Here is a 24,284-nt window from a genome sequence, read left to right as displayed (position 1 = left end):
AAGTAATGTGTGCTTCAAAATGAATGAGCAGCATTCTGTTCTGTGATCTACTACACATATTCAAGTACACATGATGCTCATAATGCAGTGTTTTCAGCGGCTTCAAAGCAAATATATGTGAATGCTCCATCTCCAGAGGAGCTCTGAGAGTTCAGCTTGCAAACATTCCAATTAGGGTTAGGGTTAGGCATTCCTTTACAATGGGGAGCTTCAGTGGAGGACCTGACTCACATCATTTGAATAGGACGAGGCTAAAACACTGCACAAGCTTTGTCCAGTGAGGGCATTGTGCATGTATGTTGACTGAACAAGTTAATTCAGTCAATTCAAGCCCAGCATGGATTCCTCCTGGGCTTGGGCAAAGGGAGTGTCTCTAGAAGACATTTGTCTGGCAGCAGGCTGGGCTTCCCTTAATGCTTTGCCATGTTTAATAACTTGGATGTTTCCTCCCTCTCTTGCCATATTTTGGCTGTGAAAGAGGGTTAATTTGTCAATGTTTCACTACCCTTTTGGCTAGTGTCATTGCTGAAATGTGTTGCAGGTCTTTTGACCTTGGCGTTCTCTCTCTCTTCCCATTGTGCATACAAAGGGGAGCTTACTGGCTAGCTATTGACTGGCTAGTGACATTGTTGGTAATGTTTTTACCAGGTTGGCAACCTGGATGTGTCTTCCTCTTCCATCCTATTTGCTTTTCACTATCCTGTTGGCTAGTGGGCATTGTTCAAGTGCATGTGAATCAGCACAGCATTACGGTACACAATTCCCATAGCATCACCTACTGATGCAGCGTTGAAGTGACTGACTTGAAAGGGAACATCTTGTTTACAACTGTAACCTTCATTCCCTGAAAAAAGGAAACAAGCATAGCTTGCCGCACTACTGATTTCTTGCTGTTAAGGGACAGAGAGATGGCTCCTGCCTTCAGTCAGAAAATCCTGATTAAATGGCACTGTGCTCCGGTTTATATGCCCACAATGATAGCTAGTTTTGTCTAAAATAAACTTGACATACTTGAATTAAGTAAATGAAAGTCCAGCTGGTCTTCATATGCAATGCCAAAATCATTAGCCTCCCTCAGTAGTGCCATATGAATGTTGAATGACAGTTTGTAATGTTAAAGGACTAGTCCACACAAAAATGAACATTCTGTGGTGAATTCACTAAGAATAAATTGCGCCCGGTAAAAGTGGGTAAAATTTGCACAAGCTGTCTGTGCTGGTTTAGTGCTAATTTCACTAAAGGAATAATGCAGATCAGGCAACAGTGCAAACATGCCAACAAAATCTGTGCTGAATGCAATTTACATGGCACAATTCTGATCTCGCGTGTTGATTCCGAGAGAAAATATTGCAGAGGGTTCAGCAGTCCACCGTGATCTGACACACTCTGCTGGAACTGAACAGCATCACCTCACTACAATGATCCAGACACCTGAATCCTCTCTTTAAAATACCGAAAGTGCATTTGACTACACCGCACATCTGGATATACAAGGTTATAATGCTCTTCTCCATCATTTGATCATTATTTGATTAATTGCTGCTGTCATTATCATTAGAAAATATACAAAAACATCTCTTTTACATAAAATTCAGTTTACATCCTGCTTTCCTAGGGCGATGAGAACGCAATTTAAATTGTGTGGGGCAAATAACATAGTCAGTTTTGTGGATGAAGAACATTTTATGAGGATAATTTACATAGAACCTCCTGTGAGTTTGCTTGGAAAGAAATGACAGTGAGTTCATTTAAATATTCAGACAGCACTATTTCAGCACTGATTGCAGGTTTTTGTACTGAAACACCACACTCAAAAAGTGGCATAACTGTTTAGTGAATTTGCCTCCGCAGTGCATTCAGAAAGTATTCAGACGCCCTCATTTTTTCACATTTTGTCATGTTGCAGCCTTATGCTAAAATGCTTTAAATTATTATTATAATTTTTTTTTTTTTCACATCAATCTACACTCCATACCCCATAATGACAAAGCAAAACCCATATTTTGGATAACTTTGCAGATTTAATAAAAAGAAAAAACTGAAATATCACATTGACATAAGTATTCAGACCCTTAACTCAGTACTTAGTTGAAGCACCTTTGGCAGCAATTATAACTTCAAGTCATTTTGGGTATGATGCAACAAGCTTTGCACACCTGGATTTGGAGATTTTCTGCCATTATTCTCTGCAGATATCCTCAAGCTCTGTCAGGTTGGATGGCGACCTTCAGTGGACAGCCATTTTCAAGTCTCTTCAGAGATGTTCGATTGGGTTCAAGACCGGGCTCTGGCTGGGCCACTCAAGGACATTCACAGAGTTGTCCCTAAGCCACTCTTGCGTTGTCTTGTGCCTGTGTGCTTAGGGTCATTGTCCTGTTGGAAGGTGAACCTTGGGCCCAGTCTGAGGTCTGAGTGCTCTGGACAAGGTTTTCATTAAGGATATCTCTGTATATACATTTTTTTCATCAGTCCATAAGATTTACTTTAGAATAGATTTAATCTGTTGTTGATTGCTCATTTGGAAACATTTTAGTCTCAGATCATGCCCTGGTGTGTTTAAAGGTGTTGCCACATACGGAGAAAAATAAATCATATTGCAAAATCCTGAATTCCAACAAATACTAAAGATTGAAATCAATGTCTATATGGAGACCCACTGGTCCTCAGTTTCCTCTGTAGGCATGGCTTGGGAGGCACTTAAGGCGGTTCTTAGGGGTTGGATCATACAATATGCCTCATTCACCAAAAAATCCAAAGCACAAGCACTTGTGGAATTGGAAGGGATTTTTTTTTAATTTTTTAATTTTTTTATTACAGTTTTTTATTGATTCATACAGATAACAAAGAAAAGCAAAACATATACACACAGAATCAACATTTAACCCCCACTATTACGCCTCCCCAATCCCCAACCCCACCCTGACCCTCAACAAACATTCTTGTGGTCACATATAAGTATACACACACACACACACACACACACACACACACACACACACACACACAAATAATAATCACACACATTTAAAACTATGCTTCTCTTTCCACTGCACCTCACCGAGAGCCCTCCAAAAATGCCAAATAGCTGCCCCTGTCTGCCAATCATAACACTAGTTAGGACCCAATTTTTTATGTGATTACCCCCTATATTGATGACCACCCCATTGCCTAAAATACAGAGTCTGGGGCAAAATGAAATTTGAGTGCCCAATACATCACACATAAAACTCTGAAGCTTCAACCAAAATTCTTGGATCTTAACACACCACCAAAAAACATGGGTTGTGTCTCCATCTTCTGACTGGCATCGCCAGCAGGTGGGTGTGTCTTTAAGACCAAGCCTATACAATCTAGAGGGGGTCCAATAGAATCTGTGTAAAATCTTGAATTGCATAAGGCTGTAGGATTATCCACAAACAAAGCCATCAAATGAACACAACACCACATTCCACAGATCAGAGAGATCCCCCACCAAGCCATTAGAGTGTCATAAAAATGAATCCATGGCACCTAAATTGCTGAAGGAGACCGTCTCCACCATTCCTGCTTAATCTCAAACTAGAGTTTGTAATGACAGAGCTAACCCATATGGACAACCCTTCTTTGTTCCACAAACTTAAACCCTCTGTAAGACCAAATGGCCAAGTAAGACCTTGTGACCTTAAATGCATAAATCCGTGGCCATATCAGGAGACGGAAGCTCGTGATGGAATCCATGAACATTGTACCTTCACTGAGTTAACCCTCTTAAATGTACAGAATGCATTTAAACCTACAATGTACACCATACCTAGCCTTGCTAGATAATTCTGAAAATTACTTTGACTTGTGATTACTTTCATAACTGACAAATTAATGATTATAGCCTGATGTACCTTTTAAAATTTGTGTAATGATTTGTAATCACTTCTAATTAACAAATCAATAAATATAATGGTTAATCTTGTATTATTCATCTCATTCTACTAAGAATTATAACTAACCTGATAATATACCCTGACAATCAGGTTTCTCATAATGTGTAATGTTTTATCCATTTTGTAAAACCAATGAATTAACCAGTATGATTGGTAATCAGGGATTTTCATGTTTTGTTACTTACACGTGTAATACCTATGAAGGTTTGTCACAGTTAGTATGTAAATGCTTGCTTGTTTAGGTAGAGAATGTTGATGACAACGAATGTCATGTCTCTTGCAACGTTTTCAAGATATAAAAGTTCATGATTAAATATTCACTATTTTGAGCGGGAATCTACCACACAAAGGATCGTAAATCAACTGTGAAGAGGACAGACCAGTCGACCATGTGACTCTGAAAAGCCACTTCTGATTGGCTCAGGATGCCTTTGGGGTGTGGCCAATTTCAGTCCCGAGGAAGCCTCTCACTCTTTGCTCTACAGTTCAGACACCCAACGGGAGTCGCGAGACCTTCTTGCAGAAGGCCTCGCTTCATCTAGACAATAACTATCCAATCATAACTGAGGTCCAAAACATCAACGGAACAAACTTTCGACAAAGAGCCAAAGAACCAAGCGACACAAGGAAACGCAACGCAAGGAAACGCAACGACATGCAAGTACATCTCCAGACTTTTGCTCAAAGTACTGGTGTATTAGTTGAATTCTTTGGGTAATCCGATTGCAAATCGATGTAGACTCAAAGAAGGATAAATGGTTCTTAAAGCATTGTCAAAAGATTCCATAAAGTTCATTTTCTCTGTATTGATCATTCTGTCACTTTACTCACCAACCTGTTTCATGTCGTATGTGTTAGATTAGTTTTATGTTTAGAATAGCAATAAAGTTTGTCTGTATTTAAAGATAATTTGACTGTGATATATTATGATAAATAATCCCATCCCTATTTTCAAAAGATTTCACTTCAAAGCTATACCTAAATATGTGTAATTTTATTTTCAATAAGCCATGAGAATAATATTACTCCAATAAGTGAATTAATCATAATTCGCTTATTAAAGCTAATTCCTTACAATCGAAATTGTGAGCGGATACAACGAGATGTATTACAATTTTAATGTTGGAGAATTTTATTCAGACAAATAATCTAGTTATTTGTCATTTATCTAATTTATAATGGTTGTTGAATGCGACTAATTCCATTGTAAATTTCCTTACATAATAATGTAGGATAAGGACAGTTTAATTTAATTCCTAGCTCACACATACTAAATTTCCTTACATATAATGGTGGGGGTACGCGGGCATTTTAACCCATCCCGTGTACATTTATACTACCAAAATTCCTACAAAGTGCACCCTTGCATCTCTATATACAGACTTGACATTTTTAGAATCCTAGCCCAGACTCCCTCCTCCAAAACCAAGTTTAAATCTTTCTCCCATAATCTCTTAATAGAAGTTAAAGCTCCGTCCCCCAGACTCTGAATCAGCAGAGAGTAATACACTGATGCCTCATGGCCTTTTCCAAAAGCACTAATCACCACTCCCAGAGTATCTGCCGCTTTAGGGGGGTGTATGCTATTCCCAATATTCAGCCATATGCTCGAGGCAACATTTAAATAAATGTCCGAATTAAACACTCTGGACACTTTTGTCCATACCGAGGGCAAATGCGAGATAACGGGGTGTAACTTAACTTCTCCAATTAGTCTGATAGAAAGGCTTTGCAATGGCGAAATGGGGCAAGAACTTCCTGTTCAATACAAAACCAGGGAGGGGCTCTCTCAGGTGGAAACGACCAATGAGCCAAATGTCTGAGACCGAATGCATAATGATAAAACAATATCTTGTGTAGGCCTAGCCCACCTTTGTCAATCAGCCTATGCAACTTTCTGAAATGTAATCTGGGACGTTTATCATTCCAAATGAAGGACTTCGCTATGCTATCAAATCGCTTGAAATAAGAGAGGGGGACATCTATAGGGAGAGACTGTAGCAGGTAGTTGAATTTTGGAATACAAATCATTTTAATAACATTAACCTTCACAATCATAGATAAATGTAATGAAGCCCACCTGCCCACATCACTCAAGGCTTTTTATTAAAGGGTCAATATTAATTAATTGTGTGATTTATCTAAATCACACAGATTTGCTGGGAATAAAATATCCAAATACTTAATGCCCTGTTTGGGCCACTGGAAGGCGCTCAGCTGAAAAGCCGTTACCGAGCAGTACGCTGTCAGAGCCTTCGCATTTAGACCAATTAACTCTGTATCCTGAGAATTTAGAAAAGGAATTAATAATTCTGTAGAGGCAATGCATAGATCTAGTAGGGTCAGAGACAAATAAAAAAATATTATCTGCATAAAGCAAAAGCTTATGCACCACACCTCACGCCACCACCCCTGGAAAATCATCCTCTTTTCTTATCGCGGCTGCTAATGGTTCCAGGGCAAGACAGAACAATACTGGAGATACAGCGCATCCCTGCCTTGTGACCCTATCCAGAGTAAAATAATCTGTAATTAATCCATTCATTTCTACTGCCGCTATAAAACGCTATGGGTGTCTATAAAGTAACTTAATCCAGACAATAAAAGTATTCCCGAACCCATACATTTCCAAAATCTTAAAAAGATAATCCCATTTTACCATATCAAACGCCTTTTCAGCGTCAAGTGAGATGGCAGCCACCGGAGTCTGATCATTCGCCACTGACCACATGATATTGATGAAACGCCTAATGTTATCAGAAGAGCTATGGCACTGAATAAACTCCACCTGATCTATATGAATAAGAGATGTCATAACTTTACGTAATCAGTTTGCCAAAATTTTTGATCTAGCTGGATCAGGGAAATTGGATGTTAACTCTTACACTCACTTGGATCTTTGTCCTTTTTAAGAATCAGAATGATTCGAGCTTGCGTCATGGTTGGTGGAAGTTTTCCATTCTTCAGTGTTGCTCTGGGGGCTTGCACACTGTTGCTTCACTCTGATCAAGGTCCATCAAAAAATTAAAAATCAAATTAAAATTCCATCAAAAGATTAAAGTCTCCTCCCGGTATTAAATCATGAGGGGTGCCAGTGGCTTGCAACATCTCTTCAAGATCTATAAAAAATCCCTGATCATCAACGTTGGGTGTGTAAATATTAGCCAAAATTTCTGCTAAAACAATAATAACTCTTCCTAATTTATCTTTAATCTGTTTGAGACATTTAAATTGTAGACGCTTACTTATCAGTGTAATGACTCCCCTGCTCTTACTTGAGCCAGCACTAAAGAAACATGTCCACCCCATATCTTCCCAAATTTCCTGCAGGGAAAGATGCGTTTCTTGAAGAAACACTATATCATATTTCTTACGCTTAAGAGACATAACCTACCTTCTTTTTATGGGGTGCCCCAACCCATTCATATTCCACGTGGAGAGAGACAATCCACTCATATTAACATTTGACATGTGAGAAAAAATACATTGTGTGTAAAAAACAAAATTATAAAGACCACATTCCAACATTAGTGCAACAAGCAAACCCCAAAACCAAACAAACAGAAAAAAGAAAAACGTGCATGACGCACACGACAGAGCCAACTGGCGTCCATCCCTCTAAACTCAAACAGCCCATGCACGCCTATGAGAGCCCCTGTGACAACTTTGCCGTCGGATTGCTCAAGTCTGGTGTTTCTATAAAAATTTTGTGAGACAGAGTTACACAACAAATGATAATCTGTAAAACAAACTCCAGCCAATAGGTGGAACAAACACAAAGAACGTGTAGATTCATCCACATAACTTTCCCGAAGGTGTGTTATTCCACAAAACAAACTCCAGCCAATAGGTGGAATAAACACAAAGAACGTGTAGATTCATCCACATAACTTTCCCGAAGGTGTGTTATTCCACAAAACAAACTCCAGCCGCTAGGCGGAACCAGCACAAAAAAAAGGTACTCAGTTTTCTCGGACAGTCAAACAAATGTTCAGTGAGCCGGCCCATTCGGCTGCTACATGAGTGCAACAAATGACCTAATCACTCCAATGTCTTGCACGAAATACTCAATGGATAAAAAAAATCCAGCCAATAGGAGGCATAAACACAAAGAATGTGCAGATTCATCCACAAAACAGTCACGAAGGAGTGTGACTCCACAAACAAACTACACAAACAACAAAAAGGCGCTCAGTTTCCTCGAACAGTCAAGTGAATGTTCAGTGAGTCAGTCCATTCGGCTACAACGTGAGTACCACAAAATAACTTACTCCATTGACTTCATGAAGGACATCACTTGCTGGGGATATGTGAATGTTTTACAGCCATCCTTAGCATCTATTCTCAATTTGGCCAGGAACATCAGTGCAAAAGCGACCTTCCTTTGATGTAAGAATTTCTTGCATTCCTTGAATCTATCACGTTTCTCTCTTGTCAAATTCGCAAAGTCTGGGAACAAGAAAATGCTGTGGTTCTTCCAAAAAAGCCTTCTTTTATCGGATGACCTCAGAAATTTGGCCAGAATTGATCAGGGCCTGTCTCCCTCAGCAGATCACCGAGCCAAAATCCTGTGAGTTTGCTCGATTTCCACCCCATGGCCTGTTATGTCAAGCAGATTCTAAAAGAGCCCGTCCAGGAATTTCACCATATCCTAACCCTATTTGGCTTCAGGAATTCCGACAATTCGGATGTTATTCCGCCGGCTATGGTTCTCCATGTCCTCCAACTTCTCCCAGACACGCTCCAAATCCACCTTGGTCGCTAGTGGATTAGCAGCTAATTCCCTGTCCGATGACTCCAGATAATCCGTTTCTTGACATCCCCCACTCTTGTAACTACCTCAGAGAACTTATTCTCAATGGCAGTGATCGATCGAAGTATTACAGCAAGACCTTCCGAGTCAGCAACGACCTTCGTCAGCATTGCCGACATGTTCAACATTTCTCACCAAATTTCCCTCATTTCTCTGACCAAATCGACTCCCGGGCTCGGGGCCTTCTCAGGGGTATCAGCTTGAGTTTGTAAGTGTCTTTTAATGTCTCCAGAGCCCGAGGTTTTTGAATTCTTTGACATATTGTCCTCCTAGAACCATTATGGAACAGAGTGTATCGAATCTCACTGGTTTATGCCATTAATAGTGTAAAACTAGCAAAGAGCGCAGAGCTCTCCGTTCACACGTCTGAACTTCGCATGGCGTCACGTGACTCCATTGGAAGGGAATATTAAAAGTGCAGAGGCAGAGCTGAAGTGCCAAATGTCATCTAATGGCCTCAGGGAATTGACCTGACTGAAATACAATATAATTCTATTTTGTCGCAGAAGGTGGAGTTTTGGCTATTCAGGGCAAGACAGTCATACTTTGAGTTGGGAGACTTCTGGCTAGATATATAAAACAGAGAGAGTATTTTTCTACCATTCCCTCAGTGAAATCTGCTGGTGGTGAAATATTTATCTCAGCCATTGATATTAATAATGCTTTTAAAGAATTCTATCTTGATCTCTATAATTCCACGTCTTCGTCTACTGAAGAGGATATTAGAAACTTTGTGGAACCATTAGAACTTCCTAAACTGACAACTGAGCAAAAAAATTCTCTAGATTCTGAGAAAACCTTGGAGGAGCTTGGCGAGGTAATTAAGGTCTTGCCTAGAGGCAAGGCTCCGGGGCCAGATGGCTTTCCCGCTACGTTTTTTAGATCTTATGCTACAGAACTGACTTCACTTTTGATAGAAGTTTATATGGAATCACTAAAGAATGGAACTTTTCTGCCAACTATGATGCAAGCCCAGATCAGTCCGATTCTTAAAAAGGACAAAGATCCAAGCGAGTGTAAGAGTTACCGTCCAATTTCCCTGATCCAGCTAGACGTGTTAAGTTATGACATCTCTTATACATATAGATCAGGTGGGGTTTATTCGGGGCCGTAACTCTTCTGATAACATTAGGCGTTTCATCAATATCATGTGGTCAGTGGCGAATGATCAGACTCTGGTTGCTGCCATCTCACTTGATGCTGAAAAGGCATTTGATATGGTAGAATGGGATTAACTTTTTAAGATTTTGGAAATGTATGGGTTCAGGAATACTTTTATTGGGTGGATTAAGTTATTTTATAGACACCCAGTAGCGGCAGTTCAAACAAATGGATTAATTTCTGATTATTTTATTCTGGATAGGGGCATGGTTGCCCTCTTTCCCCCTTATTATTCCGTCTTGCCCTGGAACCATTAGCAGCCATTATAAGAAAGGAGGATGATTATCCATGAGGTGGCGGCGGGTGGTGTGGTGCATAAGCTGTTGCTTTACGCAGATTATATTTTATTATTTGTCTCTGACCCTACTAGATCTATGCCTTGCCTCCACAGAATTATTAGTTCCTTTTCTAAATTCTCATGATACAGAGTGAATTGGTCCAAATCCAAAGCTTTGGCTCTGACAGCGTACTGCCCGGTAACAGCTTTTCAACCAGGCGCCTTCCAGTGGCCCAAACAGGGTATTAAGTATTTGAGTATTTTATTCCCAGCAAATTTGTGTGATTAAGTTAGAGTTAATTTTGACCCTTTATTAAAAAGGTTTTCGAGCGATGTGGGTAGATGGGATTCATTACATTCATCTATGACTGGCAAGGTTAATGTTATTAAAATGAATTGTATTCCAAAATTCAATTATCTGCTACAATCTCTCCCTATAGATATCCCTCTCTCTTATTTCAAGCAATTTGATAGCATAGTGAAGTCCTTCATTTGGAATGGTAAACGTCCCAAATTACATTTCAATAATTACATAGACCGATTGACAAAGGTGAGCTAGGCCTACCCAAGATTTAGTTTTATTATCATGCACTCGGTCTCAGACATTTGGCTCATTGGCCGCTTCTACCTGAGAGAGCCCTTCCCTGGTTTTGTATTGAACAGGAAGTTCTTGCCCCTATTTCACCATTGCAAAGTCTTTCTATTAAACTAAATGGAGAAGTTAAGTTACACCCCGTTATTTATTAAAATGTTGCCTCGAGCATATGGCTGAACCGAAAATTATGTATTAATAAGTCCCCTTTCTGCGACTGGCGGGGTGGCAGCATTCGAGGTGACATACAGAAGGCTGGGAAAATTGGATTTGTTTAATAGGAAGTGGGATAGATATTTCACCTTTTTGGAGGGTTCTCAGGGAGGGGCAGTGGAGATGGATTAATAGTTTTAAATGTGTGTGTGCATTCTTATTGTTTTTGAAAGTATACTTTATGTTTTTTTATGTTCTAAATAATTATGACCACTGTGGTGCATGTTTGTGTTGGGTGGGGGGGGGGGGGTGTTCAGGTGGAGGGGTTTAATATATATAATTTGATTCCACATTTTCTGTTATGTTTATTTAATTTGTGAATGGAATCAATAAAAATTGTAAAAAAAAAATAAAAAAATAAAATAAAAACATTTAGCTGTGTTCAGCTTTCCTTCAACCCTGACCAGTCCCCCAGTCCCTGCCACTGAAAAACACCTCCACAGAATGATGCTACCACCACAATGCTTCACCGTTGGGATGGTATTGCGCAGGTGATGAGCGATGCCTGGTTTCCTCCAGACATTACACTTGGAATTGAGGCCAAACAGTTTGATCTTCATTTCATTAGAACAGAAAATATTGTTTCTCTAAGAGTCCTTTAGGTGCATTTTTATGTGTCTTGCACTGAGGAGAGGCTTCTGTCTGGCCTATCTGCCATAAAACCCAGATTGGTGGAGTGTTGCAGTGATGGTTGTCCTCTGGAGCTCAATCAGGTTCTTGGTCACCTCTCTTACCAGGGCCCTTCTCCCCCGATTGTTCAGTTTGGCTGGGTGGCCAGCTCTAGGAAGAGTCCTGGTTGTTCCAAACTTCTTCCATTTAAGAACTATGGAGGCCACTGTGCTCTTGGGAACCTTCAATGCAGCCGACATTTTTTTGTAGCCTTCCCCAAATCTGTGCCTCAACACAATCCTGTCTCTGAGCTCTGCAGGCATTTCCTTTGACCTCATGGCTTGGTTTTTGCTCTGATATGCATAATTTAAAGCATTTTAGCATAAGGCTGCAACATACAAAATGTGAAAATAATGAAGGGGTCTGAATACTTTCTGAATGCACTGTATGTAATTATTTACTCACCCTAAAGGCACGGTCACATTTAGCTTTGTACGGTAAAATTCCGCAGATGAAGAAGGCATGGCAGATGTTGAGTGTGTGTGAAACCACCAAAAAACTAATTAAAGCCTCTTTTTAATGCTGCACTTTATACTCTGGGAGAGTGAAGTTAAAAAGAAACTCGCTGCTCAAACAATATCCTTGTCCATTGTGAAAATTCTGTGTAGCTGTTTACGAAGCACCGCCCACACAGAGGTCACTGCTAAACTAAGTAACTTCCTATTAGTCAACATGCCGAAATCGCCTGTCAGAGTTCACCAAACTTGAACTCCATGTGAAATCCGAGAGGGGAAAGTCTTTGCCATAGGAAGTCCATTGCACAGATTCCACTGAGATGACTGTATTTAATGTGATGGCACCTTAATCTCTGTCCAAACCCACATGACTTTCTTTTTTCCGTTGACCACAAAAAGTTAAAGTAAAATTCTTCACAGGATTTATTCAACATTATAATAGTGACATAGTAATAGTTAATAGTGACTGTCTGTCATGCTCAAAAAAGGACAAAACACCATAAAAACACAGTAAAAGTAATCGGTATGACCAGTACTGCCTTTCCCTATACACATATTATATATCTGTGTAGGGCACCAACTCCCTAGGGGGCACCTGAAACTCCACCAGCTGCCCTTACTCGCTATAGCAGTCACAGAACACAGACGATTGCCACGTGCTCACACTTTCACAATACGCCTCTGCGTAAGACATCAATTTGGCCAGCGGCAGCCCTGGGTATGACTCATTCACTATATTTCAAGTCTTCTGAAGCGATACGATCACTTTGTAATGAACAAAACTAAATTTAAGTCATTATTTACAATCAAATCACATTAATAAACCTCCTACTATTGTCCTGTGCTTTACTTTTTCTTTCTTTTTCTTTTTTAGTCTGCTAAATTACTTAAAAAATAAAATAAAATAAAAAGTATATTGCAGGACAATAGGTTGTCTGGGAATGGACCCCTCTTGAAAGAAATTTACACAATTCTGATCTCGCAGGTCGGTTCTGAAAAAGGATATTGCAGAGGGTGCAGAAGTCCACCGTGATCTGACACACTCTGCCGGGACTGAACAGCATCACCCCACTACAGTGATCCAGACACCTGAATCCTCTCTTTAAAATTCTGAAAGTGCATTTAACTTTGACTTTGTGTGAAGACCTCTGAACTGTTACATACTGTAAAAACACAACTTCCTTTACAATAGGAACTACAAGTAAACAAGTTTAAAAACACCTGAGTTTGGTGAACTGTGCAGATACAAACACTGCAAAGTTCCTTGAGATTACAATTGCAAAAGAACATCAGCCATTCATGACAGAATCAGGTTACACACAATGACTTGATGTCTGTTGTTGTGTTTTACTTTTGCACAAAGTGACCTAATCATAACCGGACTTCTTTCTTTCCTTAAAATCTCTTTCTCACATCTGCCAGTAAATCAGCAGCAGTATGATTTGGGAAAGTGGGAAATTGGCCCTTTAGGGAGGAAATCAATTGCCTACAGTATCATTATCTTATTAATGAAAAACTATGATGTGATGAAAATAAGTGGTGAGACCTTCACAAAGACCACTATCATCTCTGTCTGTCTATTTCAGTGCAGTGTGTGGAATCATTTAAAATTGTGTCAGAGATATCAATATTTGCAAGCAATTATTATGAATAGCTGCATGTTTAGCACTGGTAAAGAACGAAGGTCTATATTTACGTGTAACATCCACAATGACTCCACTGTAACTGATTTGATGCATGTAATAGATGACAGTGAGCCAGTTATTATCGAAAAGAAAAGCTGACAGGGTGAAGCAGAGGGCTTTTGTATCATCATAAAGTGCTTTATTTTGTGATAATGACCGGATAACTGTACATTATCCCTCTTATTATTCTACTAGTTATCAAATCAATAAATAATTACATGGAAATGAAATATTGATTTCAGTGTAATATGAAACTAGCACAGCTATGTACGTACAGTACATAAAGTATTTAAACACTCACAGAGCACATTATTAGGAACATTATGGTCTAATAAAGTGTCCGACGTGGTCTTCTGCTGATGTAGTCCATCCGCCTCAAAGTTCGACATGTGCATTCTGAGATGCTATTCTGCTAACTACAATTTTACAGAGTGGTTATCTGAGTTACCGTAGCCTTTCTGTCAGCTCGAACCAGTCTGGCCATTCTTCAATGACCTCTCTCATCAACAAGGCGTTTCCATCCACAGAACTGCCACTCACTGGATGTTTTTTGTTTTTGGCACCATTCTGAGTAAACTCTAGAGACTGTCTAGAGATGAGCAGTTACAGAAATACTCAAACCAGCCCGTCTGGCACCAACAATCATGCCACTGTATAAATCACTGACAGCACATTTTTTCCTCATTCTGATGGTTGATGTCAACATTAACTAATACTCCTGACCTGTAACATGATTTTATGCATTGCATTGCTGCCACACGATTGGCTGATTACATAATCGCATGTATAATTAGGTGTACAGGTGTACGTAAGAAAGTGCTCAGTGAGAGAATATCTATTAATCTAAAATAAAAATTGTCAATTAAACAAAACATACATAATGAAGGCGTTTATCTGCTTTACAAATGTATGTCCTCCACCTAAAACATTTGACCATCGAAATATATGAAAAAGGAGATACAATGCAAAAAGCTCCCTCATACAGTAAACAAGAAAATGAGTGTAGGAGCTATAATTGTACTAGCCACTAGACAGCAATGTACACAGATGGTGAGACCAGTGCTTCAGGTAATAAGGGCATCAGGTGTGAGCAATCATACAGTTACGGGTGGCGGGATAACACGGTTCTTACCATAGCCATGTCATTTTTAGCTTTCTTCAGTAAAGTTTTATTGCAATGGATAGTACCCTTTTTTATTTATGTAAACCCATCATCTTTATTAAATGGGACACCAAACCCAAAGAGACAACGCTGTGTAGACATTGTTTATTTTTCTACGAGTAAAGAACATCTCTACCACCCTTGCTTAAAGCCTTATAGAAAAGCCTCTAAAATGAGTTAAAATAAGTCAAAGAAACACTAATCCACTGTAAAAAACAAAAAAACAAAAAAAAAAACACGGGTATAAAAGGAGCTGGTATACAACCACTCATTCAGATTTTCTCTTCGGAGCCGAACAGTGAATGCTCACTGAGCTGAATTCTCACGACTGTTCATTAATCTCTGCAGGATGTAACAGCGCATTTCAGTGGCTACTCCCCCTCTGCACTGGTGCACTGCAGAGAACACCCCTGGGTGCTTCGGCAGAAATAAAAGAGTATATTCTAAAAAATAGTATATTTCTCTAAAAGAGTGGCACACACAGAACATCATTTTAAAGATGCCCTTCCGTCTGTGTGTTATTCCTGGTTGTGGTCATTATCTCTCACCTTCTGACGGTCACGATTGTTGTCTTCTCCCACATGGAGACAGTGTTTGTGGATGGGTCATGTACTCATTGCGAGAACATGACCATGGCAACCTTGTGGTCGCAGCTTGCCTTTGTAAGAAAGCAAGCCACCCCAGCGGCTCCCCGCCTGGTCCTTCTACCTACGGGTATGAGGCCAGCGCTGCTAGCACTGGGGGTGATTTGGGGACCCCAATGGGACCACCTCCACTGGGTATCTCCCCACAGACCTCCCATTCCCCAGCACACTCGTCTGCCCGATCAGGCTTCAGGATGAGTCTGCCGGCTCATCTCACGGCGAGTTCGACCTCTTGTTCGGAGCCCGTGAAGGTGATGAGCTCTCGAGCGCAGTATCGGAGAGCGGGCTCGTCCAGTCGGATGCGGAAGCCTCAGCTGGGCTTCCCCCCTCGGGTACGGTCGCCCAGTCACAGGTTGACACGGAGATGACGGACATGCTTTCCTGGGCAGCCGCGAGCATCAGGCTAGAGTGGAACCCTCCACTCTCCCCTGAACCCTTGTGTCTCGATGATTGGTTCCTGGGCCTGCGGCACTGCTCACAGCCATGCCCCACCCCAGTTCCTTTCTTCCCAGAAGTGCACAAGGAGCTGACAAGGTCGTGGGAGGCACCTTTTACTGCCTGGTCCCGATCTTTCAGCTCCCCTGCCCTCACTACCCTCGATGGTGGGGCGACCAAGGGGTATTCGGCGATCGCCCCGGTGGATAAGGCACTTGCGGTGCACCTATGCCTGCAGAGCGCCGCCATCTGGTGCCCAAAGCTCCCGTCCAAGGCCTGTAGGTTTACGTCATCCCTGATGGCCAAGGCCTATGGTGCCGCTGGACAAGCCACCTCTGCCCTGAATGCCATGCCTCTCCTGCAAGCCAAGGCGCTAAAGGAATTGCACGAGGGTAGTTCCGCCCCAGGATTGATGCAGGAACTTCACTCGGAGACAGACCTCACCCTCCGGACGATGAAGATCACGGCATGGTCTCTCGGGTGGGTGATGTCCACCTTGGTGGTCCAGGAGTGCCAACTTTGGCTCAACCTGGTCGAGATGGGAGAGGCCGACAAGGCACGGTTCCTTGGTGCCCCCATTTCCCAGGTTGGCCTGTTCGGTGACACCGTTGAGGACTTTGCCCAGCAGTTCTCGGTGGTGAAGCAGCAGATGGAAGCTATCCAACACATCCTGCCCCGGCACGGCTCAAGATTCCGCACCCAGTCTGCTCGTTGCCAAGGGCGTCCTCCTGCGGTGACTGCACCGGCTCCGCCGCAGCCCACCCCCGCGGCCCGGCCCCAGCATGGAGCCTGCCACAGGATGCAGATGCTACCCATCTCACAGCCGGCCGCCAAGAACCCGAGAAAGGCTTCGCAGCGCCCCTGAGACGGGCGACCCAGGAGCGAGGAAACCCGCTGCTCTGGAGCTGGTAAGCAGACCACTCCATCCCCCGGTGGAAGGCCAGAAGGAGAATCTTTTGTTACCTTTTCTTTTAATTTCGCCACATGCCCAAGTGGCTGCGGTACCCAAGAGTTCAGCAAAAGAGTGGTTTCCTTGTTCCCTGGTCCAAACCGTCTGACTCGGCTATGCAATTCAATTCACCAGGCGTCCGACCCAGATCCAGCAGCATCCACTTCACCTCTGTGAACACCACTACCCTCCTACAGAAGGGTGAGATAGAGCCTGTTTCTCCGTCCGAGATGAAGAAGGGGTTTTACAGCCCCTACTTCACTGTACCGAAGAAAGGTGGTGGATTGCGGCCAATCTTGGACCTGCGAGTACTGAACCGGGCTTTACACAGACTACGTTCAACAGGCTGATGCAAAAACATATTCTAGTGAGTGTCTGGCATCAAGATGTACGTGTACTTCCACGTCTCGATTCTACCTCGACACAGACCCTTCCTGTGGTTTGCATCTGAGGGTCGGGCGTATTAGTACAAGGTCCTCCCTTTCGGCCTGTCCTTGTCCCCTCGTGTCTTCACAAAGGTCGCAGAGGCAGCCCTTGCCCCGTTAAGGGAAGTGGGCATTTGTATCCTGAACTATCTTGATGACTAGCTAATCCTAGCTCACTCTTGGGTTGTGTTGTGTGCGCACAGGGACCTGGTGCTCCCGTACCTTAGCCGACTAGGGCTTCGGGTCAACTGGGAAAAGAGCAAGCTCCTCCCGGTTCAGAGCATCTCTTTTCTCGGCTAGGAGTTGGACTCAGGCTCGATGACGGCACGCCTCACAAACGAGCGTGCCCAGTCGGTGCTGACCTGTTTGAAGGCGTTAAGACAGAAGACAGCGGTTCCACTGAAACTGTTTCAGAGGCTCCTGGGGCATATGGCATCCTCAGTGGTGGCCACTCCGCTTGGGTTGATGCATATGAGACCACTTCAGCAATGGCTCCATACTCGAGTCCCGAGATGGGCATGGCGCCACGAGACGCATCACGCATCCTGCCACCGCCTCTTCAGCCCTTGGACTGACCTCACATTTCTATGGGCAGGCGTTCCCCTAGAGCAGGTCTCCAGGCGCGTCGTGGTTATGACAGATGCCTCCAGAACGGGCTGCGGCACTGTATGCAATGCCGGCCCGCGATTACGTTGGCACATCAACTGCCTTGAGTTGTTGGTAATTCTGCTCACACTGCAGAGGTTGCGGCCGTTGATCCAGGGCAAGCAAGTGTTACTTTGGACAGACAACACAGCAACAGTGGCATACATCAACCGTCAAGGCAATTTATGCTCCTGTTGTATGTCACAACTCACCCGCCGTCTTCTCCTCTGGATTCAGCAGCACCTCAAGTCGCTGCAAGCCACTCACATCCCGGGTGACGTCAACACTGCAGCGGATGCGCTGTCATGACAGGTTACCCTCAGGGGAGAGTGGAGACTCCACCCTCAGGTGGTCCAGCTGATTTGGAGTCGATTCGGGCAGCACAGGTAGACCTGTTCGCTCCCCGAGAATCCTCCCACTGCCCGCTCTGGTACGCCCTGACCGAGGCACTTCTCGGTATAGACATGCTGGCACACAGCTGGCCCTCTGGACTATGCAAATATGCATTTCCCCCAGTGAGCCTACTTGCAGAGACCATTGCAAGGTCAGGGAGGACAAAGAACAGGTCGTCCTAGTAGCACCATACTGGCCCACCCAGACGTGGTTCTCGGACCTCACGCTCCTCATAACAGCCCCCCCCGGTGAATTCCCCTGAGGAAGGACCTTCTTTCTCAGGGACGGGGCACCATCTGGCACCCATGACCAGACCTCTGGAATCTCCATGTCTGGCCCCTGGACAGGACGCGGAAGACTTAATTGGCCTACCACCCGCGGTGGTAGACACGATCACACAGGCTAGGGCACCCTCTACGAGGCACCTGTATGCCTTGAAATGGCATCTGTTCGCTAAGTGGTGCTCTTCCCGACGTAAAGACCCCAGAGATGCGCAGTCGGATCGGTGCTTTCCTTCCTGTAGGAGAGGTTTGAGGAGTGCTGTCCCCCTCCACCTTGAAGGTGTATGTAGCTGCTATAGCGGTACACCACGACACAGTGGACGGTAAGTCCTTAGGGAAGCACGACCTGATCATCAGGTTCCTGAGAGGCGCCAGGAGGTTGAATTCCTCCAGACCGCGCCTCATTCCCTCATGGGACCTCTCTGTAGTTCTTCAGGGTCTATGGGGAGCCCCCTTTGAGCCCCTGAAGTCAGCTGAGCTTAAAGAACTCTCTTTAAAGACTGCCCTCCTGACTGTGCTCACTTCCATCAAGAGGGTAGGAGACCTGCAAGCGTTCTCTGTCAGCGAAACTTGCCTGGAGTTCAGTCCGGGCTACTCCCACGTGATCCTGAGACCCCGACCGGGCTATGTGCCCAAGGTTCCCATGACTCCATTTAGGGATCAGGTGGTAAACCTGCAAGCGCTGCCCTACGAGGAGGCAGACCCAGCCCTGATGTTGCTGTGTCCGGTGCGTGCTTTACGCATCTATTTAGATCGCACGCAGAGCTTTAGAGTCTCTGAGCAGCTCTTTGTCTGCTTTGGTGGACAGCAGAAAGGAAGCATTGTCTCCAAGCAGAGGATCACCCACTGGGTCATTGAAGCCATAGCAATGGCATACCACGCCTTGAGCAGAAGCCCCTCTGCCCCAGTCTCCATGTCTGTAGAAACTCCTCCTCCGTAGGGTAGGACCTACCATGGGACTTCTCCACTTCTTCCGACAAGGCTCGGCAAGACCATGTGACGATTTTCCACTCAAAATAACCCCCCCCACCCCCGGGCGGAGTGTGCTCTCCATGGTGTCTTCCCCTTGGGAGTGACACCTCCCCGACGTAGACTTGGTGGCCCCAGTCGGTTAAAAAATGTCACTTTTTTTTGGGGGAGAGAAAAAAAAGAGGATAAGAGGCCATGATTGGGCTAGCCTGTCTCTATCTTTTGGGCAGTCGACTTGTTCCCGAAGGGCCTTTCGATACTCATAACAGCGTTGGGGGAGGTTACGTGTCAGCCTGGTGGGCTGGCTACGAAGCACACAGTGGTCTGCCCATCACACACCGCCAGTTCACGTAACACAGTTCAGCTAGTTGTGGTGTTTCGTATAGGGACCCCTAGTGTTACTACATCGACACAACGTCGAGTGAGTGACAGATAGGGAACGTCCTGGTTACTTTTGTAACCTCTGTTCCCTGATGGAGGGAACGAGACGCTGTGTCCCTCCTGCCACAACGCTGGACTACCCGCTGAAATGGCCGGGACCTTGTCTCGGCTCCTCAGCACAAAACCTGAATGAGATACCAGCTCCTTTTATACCCGTATGTTCGGGGGAGTGGTATGCAAATACCACTCACCAATTTTCATTGGCTTTTTTCAAAGACCAGAGGTGTTTCCGGCTCCCAAGTGTGACCCCTAGTGTCACTACATCGACATAACGTCTCGTTCCCTCCATCAGGGAACGGAGGTTACGAAAGTAACCAGGACGTTATCTTGTTTCATGTTTTACTGTGCACCAAGACGGTTTGGTCCCCGCATGCTGTCTGTCAGTCAGACGGCTGCTTTGAAATGCTCACACACTTATTTGAGTGTGTGCTCAGTTACACCTTTTACACTGAAATGGACAATTAATCAAATTAAAATAATGATATGTCCTAGTGTGATTAAACTTGTGATTAAAGCGCTGATTTAATGAAATAAATACATTCTGCTAGTGATGTTACGCATGACACCAAGCCTCAAAGCGTGTATCGAGTATGCAGCGCAATTTCCAATGAAGCCCTGTATCAGGGCTTGTTGTTAAAAAATAAATAAATCAGAGGATTGACGAAAAAAGAAGTCTTATTTTTCTATTTTTTTCTGCGCCTGCAGACTGTATATTTATATGATTAGATAAGAGTCCCGAACGGGTCCTGTTTTGTAAACCCGCACCCGCAGTACTTAACGGAACACCCAACCCGTTATCCGACAGCAGCACTAATTTAATTCCAAACCCAACCATACCAACAAAAACAAGGAGAAAGATTAACATTATTTGACATTTAAAAAATAGCCGTGCCTATTGATTCCCGACCCGCACCGCAAATGACAATGTAAATATTTTTCCACCAATTACATCAAATATTAGCAGTTCACCTGTCGGGTACCCGCGTGTCAGCAGCAAATGAGTAGAGAGAGAAGTTAGTAAACCCAAATGCAGTATTTAATGAAGAAGACGAATATACAAATATCACAAGGCTTGAAGACCAAATGAAATACTTATCTTAAATGCTACTATGGACGAGACTAAACAAGGAATAACTGAACATGAAGGTATAAATAGAGGCACAAATGAAGGTAAACACAAAAGAGCTGAACACAATGATGATGGAGGACTGGTGAGGATGAAATCCAGGCATCATGGGAAATGTAGTCAGAAGGTGATTTCAACATAAGAGTCTCTTGAAGAAGACAGGGGAAACACAGAACAGTTCGTGACACCGCGGGTACCGCCCATGTGCAGGACTCTGGATTAAATCACAGCATCCTTTACAAACAACCTAAACTAGCCGCAAATTTGCCACATGCAAATGAGCTTTTGATTCGCTGCAAATGTTTGCTAGAAGTTTCCAGGTCTTCACCAGTAGTGGTGAACCTGCAGCAAACCTTTGGCAACAATGGACAATTTGCCGCAAGTTTGCCACAAAGTTCATTTGGATGTGAAAATTATCAGTGAACTCTCGATTTTCAAAAGGGATTTTGTACTTTAATTATCACACTGGACCAGCGTCTTAAAAACTACCCTCACAAGTGTGAAATCTACCCTCAAAAAAACACAGAACGGAAAAGCCTTCAAATCAAAATAAAAGTTTTGAAAAGAATTAAAGAAATTGCGACAGAAATGTATAACTACTATACAGTGCAATATAGTATTTACTGTAGTAATAATAATAACAATTATTATTATTATTATTATTATTATTATATTTAAGCAATTTCTCTCAAGCAAGAGTGCTTTTGTACTGAACAGAGCTTTACATCAATGTTTTCATTTATAATGTGATGCTCTATGTTGTGCAGCACTTTATTTGACAAGGATAAGACCAATTTTGTATTCTGGATTATGCTGTGAGGATCTTTACTGAACCACTTCATTAACTTTTTAAAACTGCAATGGTATGTTATTGAAATTGCAGTGGTACTATTATTTTCATTTAATTAAAGTTGTATTAATTCATTTGATTAGACAATATTTTGATGATGAAATTGATTAAAATTTAAAACATGGAACGGAAAACAGAAATTGGGGGGAAAAAATACTGATTGATTTATATATTTATATAACTGAATTTCATAGGGTCCACTTAATTTAGAAAATCTTCAAGGAAACATGCAATTTTTATTTATTTATTTATTATTTACATTGATACATTTAACTTTGTTAAATACGCTAAATGAGTGTGTGTTCAGTAGCATATTACCTGTTTTTATTTATTTATTTATTGTGGTATCTAAATTGGTGTCGAGAATTGTGAAATTGTACTGGTATTGGTACCGACTACTGACATTTTGGTATCATCACACTAATCCTGGGAATTCAGGTTTTGAAGATTCACACTATACATTTTAAAACCCCGGTTTAATGCTTTTATTTGAGTAGCAATGATTGTTATTCAATAATAATGTTAACAACAATGATTGGATGAATGTTTCGTTCACGTTGTGTCGGAAATCTCCAAACTCAGTGCTGTTCACATCCTCGGACCTCAAAAGTTTTTATAGTTTTTATGGCAACACTCCTAAAACCAAAACAGAATTGCTGTTGATAGCAGCATAATATTTATCACTGTATTAATTAATCAATTAATTAACCACTAGGGCTATATGTTGTTGCAAAATGTTTAAGAACAAAGAAAAGCACTCCAGGTAATCATGGTATAATAAAATGGCATATCAAATAGAAAAAGCAGTTGAGGCTTTTGCCATTTTGGTTCATTTTACACGACATCACGACTGTCAAGTCAGAGCTTTCATAGAATTCTGAGTTTTAGAGAATTCCAAAAAACAAACACACATTGAATTCCAAGTTCACTACTTATAATTAAGAGTTCATAGAAGTAAATGCTTTTAACAAGTTGGAATCTCATAATTACAATAATTCAGACATGACGTGAATGCACCAGAATACAACTTGCGACGAGCACGCAACCTGCATTAAGCACCCCAGTGTGGGGTTTCATAACCCAGGGTTAAAAGCGGTGCTAAACCCCTTTCTAAATTATGAACGTGAAACGTTGTACAATCACACACTTTGCGATACATTAAAAAATATTTTGTTTTATTATTTTTTGTTCAAATCCTATATAATGACAAGCATTTTTTCTCTTGTACATTAAATATATGAACTGAACAGAATAGACCTTATTCACAGCAGTGACATCCATTTTTGACCGGAATGACAACGAGGCTGTGAGGGATAGACATAGTCTTTTCCATGGGTTGTACTGAAGTTTAGTGTTCTTGGATCGTTCCGCAGACACAACATTGAAAAAACATATTTTCAAGAACATTCAGTAGACAAAAAACTCCAGACAACATGAGTTGTGGAAAGCTTTTTACAGCTTTATACCGTTCGTGCCATTGAAGAGATGTAAGTCATGGCGCTACTGTGAATAAGGTCTGTAATAGAAAATCCTGTATATGACTGATCCATCTTGCCAAACACTGCTGTTTGTTTTTTGCTTAATTTGTCCAGAAGATTATATGTCAATATTTTGTCCACAGCCAGATTTAGGTGTTTAAAAATTTAAAGCAACCAAATTAAATTTAGAAACCAACTCAGATCACAAAATTGTCATCTTTGGCACTCAGTGTATTTTGTTGTTTGTTCTAAAAACATTTTCACATCGTTATAAATGGCACATTGTAATGGTAATAATTATTCATGTTAATATTACTCACATCTGTTGCTTCCTTTGTAAAGGTGAATTAGCTATTCAGTAAAAGGACCGTCCTTCTTCATGTTGTGTTTATATATATCCAGCAGCTGTATGAGCTCAAATGTGTTTTGAGTCAGGAGTGCGTGTTTTATTTTGGTCAGATTCAGGGAGGAACCGCCAGCAGGCATCTCAAGAATGCTCTCATTTTTTTTTTTTTTTTCTGAGCTCAGAGACGATCTTTATGTTCTGTGGACTGGGGAAAACGTTCTCTTTCACACACTATACATTATTTGCTCTCAGTTTTATTTTACTTTAGCAGTTCTTTGATATCTCACTACAGTAATATCAATGGCATACAAAAAATTACTTGAAAATTAGATAATAGCATTGAGCTGTTTACACAATA

The 24,284-nt window shown here is 42.2% G+C and overlaps 1 protein-coding gene across 1 annotated transcript in view; it reads right to left on the bottom strand.

Annotated features, from left to right (window-relative positions):
• LOC127456160 (tetraspanin-4-like) overlaps window positions 1-24,030 on the bottom strand; it is a 173,088-nt gene extending 149,058 nt beyond the window's left edge. The window contains exon 1 of the mRNA XM_051724506.1: window positions 23,901-24,030. The gene's annotated coding sequence lies outside the window, so the exon portion shown is untranslated. The remainder of the gene's footprint in view (window positions 1-23,900) is intronic.
• Between the last annotated feature and the right edge of the window lie 254 nt (window positions 24,031-24,284).

Source organism: Myxocyprinus asiaticus, chromosome 18 (genome assembly GCF_019703515.2).
Source record: "Myxocyprinus asiaticus isolate MX2 ecotype Aquarium Trade chromosome 18, UBuf_Myxa_2, whole genome shotgun sequence".
Taxonomy (NCBI): Eukaryota; Metazoa; Chordata; class Actinopteri; order Cypriniformes; family Catostomidae; genus Myxocyprinus; species Myxocyprinus asiaticus.
The sequence above is the reverse complement of the archived record's forward strand: the minus strand, read 5'-3'. Positions and strand labels throughout refer to the sequence as shown.